The following is a 3,417-nucleotide window of genomic DNA, read 5'->3' as shown; positions in this document are numbered from 1 at the left end:
TCGAAAGCTCTATAGTAGACTGTGGTATTGCTCCCGATCCTTCTGGCCCTTGTTATATTAAGATGACACGTTCATGCCCTCTGCCCTGTGAATCCGCAGGATTTCACATTTGGAGTAGGCAGAGTTTATTTCCTCACCCCCTGGATTTGGAGTTTGGCCATGTTTTCTGATTACTATTGTTATATAACAAACTCCCGCAAATTCAGTAATGTAAAACAGAAATGGTTTTATTATGTTCATGGATTCTGTGTGCCAGGAATTTGCTTAGGGCGCAGAGGGGCTGGCTTGTCTCTCGCCCATGATGTCTAGAAAGTCCGCTGGAAAGAACTAGACGTCTGGGAGTGACTCGGTGGCTGGAGGCTGGGATCATCTGCAGGTCTGTTCTGTCACACGTCTAGAGTCTGCACTGGGCTAACCTGAGGACTTGGACAGCCAAAAAGAGTGAGCCGGCGGAGAGCCTCCTGGTGTGGTGGCCTCGGAGGCGTCAGACTGCCTACACGGCAGCTCGGGGCTCCAAGTGCAAGTGGTCCAAGGACAAGATGGAAGCTGCGTGGCCTTTCACGACCCAGCCTTGGAAATCTGTGTCACTTCCACTGCCCTCTATGGTCAAAGGAGTCACAAGCCCATCTGGACTCAAGGTCAGGAGAATTCGCCTCCACCTCTTGATGGGAGGAATATCAAGGTCACGCTGTAGGGGAGAGCGTGACATGGGCTATAGTGTGGCCATCAGAATGAGTTTCCCGTGCTGCATGACAAGTGACCACACACGTCGTGGTCTGCCACCACATACGTTCCCCACCATTTCCATGGGGTGGGAGTCTGAGCACAGCTTAAGTGGGGCCTCCGCTGAATTTCTGTAAGGCTACAAGTAAGGTGTCAGCCAGACTGTATTCCTTTCTGGGGCTCAGGATCCTCTTCCAAGCTCAGGTGGTTGTGGGCAGAGCTGTCTTCATCTGTGGAAAGGCCCGTGCTAAGCCTGGTCAGGGTCCATGGTAAAAACATGACGCAAAGGTGCTCGGGTGACCAGAGAGAGCTACATGCCTGTCCTTAATATTCTCCAACCACACTGCAGAACTCCCAAGGTCAGGGACACGGTGTTAAATTCACTTTGAACCACAGAACCTACAGCAGAACTGGGCACATGGCTTAGCCTCAAAAAATGCCGGCTGGCCACACCGAGGAAGGAGAGGTGGATGAGGAATGAACACTTGAGCTCCAGGGAGAATCTGAGAGCGTATGGAGGGATATGGGCAGGGCGGGGGGAGATATTTGGCATGTCTCTATTACTATCGCAGGCATAAAATCTAGCCACTGGGGTGACCTTAGAGCAAACTTATTTTATCTCCTTACTCTTGAAGACAGTCTGAATGCCTCTGGGGAAAGGCAGGGCTCCGGAAGTCAGACAGACTGGAGTTTGAACGCTGGTTCGGCCGTTTTCTAGCTGAGTGACCTTGGGCAAGTCGCTGCACCTCCGAGCCGCCAGGTTCCGCACTGGTGAAATGAGGCTGACGACAGGGGTGTGTGAAGCCGCTCTCGTGGTAGCTGGCTATTTCGCACCAGCCGCCGTTATGACAGGAACGGAGGTATCATGCGTCGGGCCTCAGACTCCAGAACCGCACCGCCTGGGTCAAAGCCGGGCCGCTGCACCGCTTCGTGGCCACCCCCCCCCCCCCGCACAATTTACATAACCTCTCTGGTCCTCCTTTGTTTGTATGTAAAATAAGGATGACAATTTTCTGTGCTTCGCAGAACAGCTGTCGGGAATAAATAACATAATACGTATCAAGTGCGTACAATAGCACGTGGCCCGTGCCAAGGACTCGATGGCTATCAGCTCTTGTGGACTGGCTACACCGTCTGCCTTGCTTTGTTCTTCTCTTCCTCCTTCTCCTTGTCCTTTTTCTTCTTGCTAGCTGTGCCTTAGCGAGGTCCCTCCAGTTCCAATCCTTTGCTGCCTGGATTCTTTGCAATGGCCCCTGAGATGCATCAGGACCTCTCTGATTCAGTTCAACAGGCATTTAGCCAACAGGTGGGGGAATTAAGCTTTACTGAGCACTGCTCATCTCTGTTCCTCCTCGAGCATCCCGCGGCCACTTTCGAGAACTGTTCTTCCCTCTACTGAGTTGTTTCAGCCAGAAACTAAGGAACCAAATCTGCTCACTTCCAACCAACGACCAAGTGTTATTGGCTCTGCTGCAAAGTCTATCTGGAACCTGCCCGCAGCTGTTCCCCTCATGACACCACCTGGTTGGTCCCAGCCACCATCATCTCTCACCAGGACAGAGCCATAGTCCCTAACACTACTCACTCATGCCCCAACGACCCGCCTCCACACTGCGGCCAGAGCAATCCCTGTCACTGTCCCCCTTAAAACTTTCTGGTGGCTTCCTACTGCACTGTGCATAAAATCCCAACTCCTTGGCACAGCCTTCAGGGCTCTGTGCCCGACTCCCACCACCTTTGCCCAGGATCCTGAAGGAACCAAGCCCTTTCCTGCCTCGGGCCTTTTGTATTGGCTATTTCTTTTGCTCAAAATGCCCTCCCCATCCCCCATCACTTCCAGAAGATTCCACATCCTTCATTCCTCAGCTGCATGTTTGCACCTGGAAAGAGCCCACTCCCATCTAAATTGTGCTCCTTTGTATCTTCTTTGGCCTCCTGTTTTGTTCCTTTGTAACACCATAATTCATAGTTAAATATCTGTGTTTATTGGACTTCTGACCTCCCCCCCATTAGACTCTCAAGGCCATGAGGGCAGGAAGGGCATTCCTAGCCTAACATATAGCTGGCTCTCAGTCAAGATTTATTGAATGAATGAAAGTGTTTGCAATTTCCTAGGTCCTTTATGAACAACTACTTCTAAGATTAATAGCAATTCCTACCGAGAAATGGGCTCAGGGAGGCAGAGAGAAATCTGGCCAAGGTCGCCCAGCTGGTGAGTGGCAGAAGTGGGAGTGCGGCCCATGGCCCTGTGAGACCCAAGCCCTCACGTTCCTCAGCAGCTTCTCTGTTGGATACCGGCTGGATACACGGTTATCTGAAGTGTGCTGACAGGAGTGAGAGGTCTGTGCCCCCGCATGGGGTGGGAGTGAGGACGGAGGTTCACTCTGGCTTCCTGTTTGCCTATGGCAACTACAATTACATAGTCCAACGTGGTGATGCATGCAGATCCCTTTTCGGGGAGGGACTCATAGCCCGGCTGCAGAGAGCGCCGTCCCTAGATCATCCCTCCTTCTAGAGGGAGACAGCTCAGCTGCTGACAGTGGCCAAGGCCAGGACCACGCCCCTCCCAGCCGGGCCCACGCCCAGTGAGGTCCGAAGTGTGGTGCAGGTCTGGTCATCTTGCCTCGACTGGCTGCAACTCTGATGGGCCACCCAGGGCTATCCCTGGGCCTTCATCAGAGCTTGACATCTCCT

The sequence above is a fragment of the Ursus arctos genome, chromosome X (genome assembly GCF_023065955.2).
Source record: "Ursus arctos isolate Adak ecotype North America chromosome X, UrsArc2.0, whole genome shotgun sequence".
Taxonomy (NCBI): Eukaryota; Metazoa; Chordata; class Mammalia; order Carnivora; family Ursidae; genus Ursus; species Ursus arctos.
Note: the sequence above shows the minus strand (reverse complement) of the source record.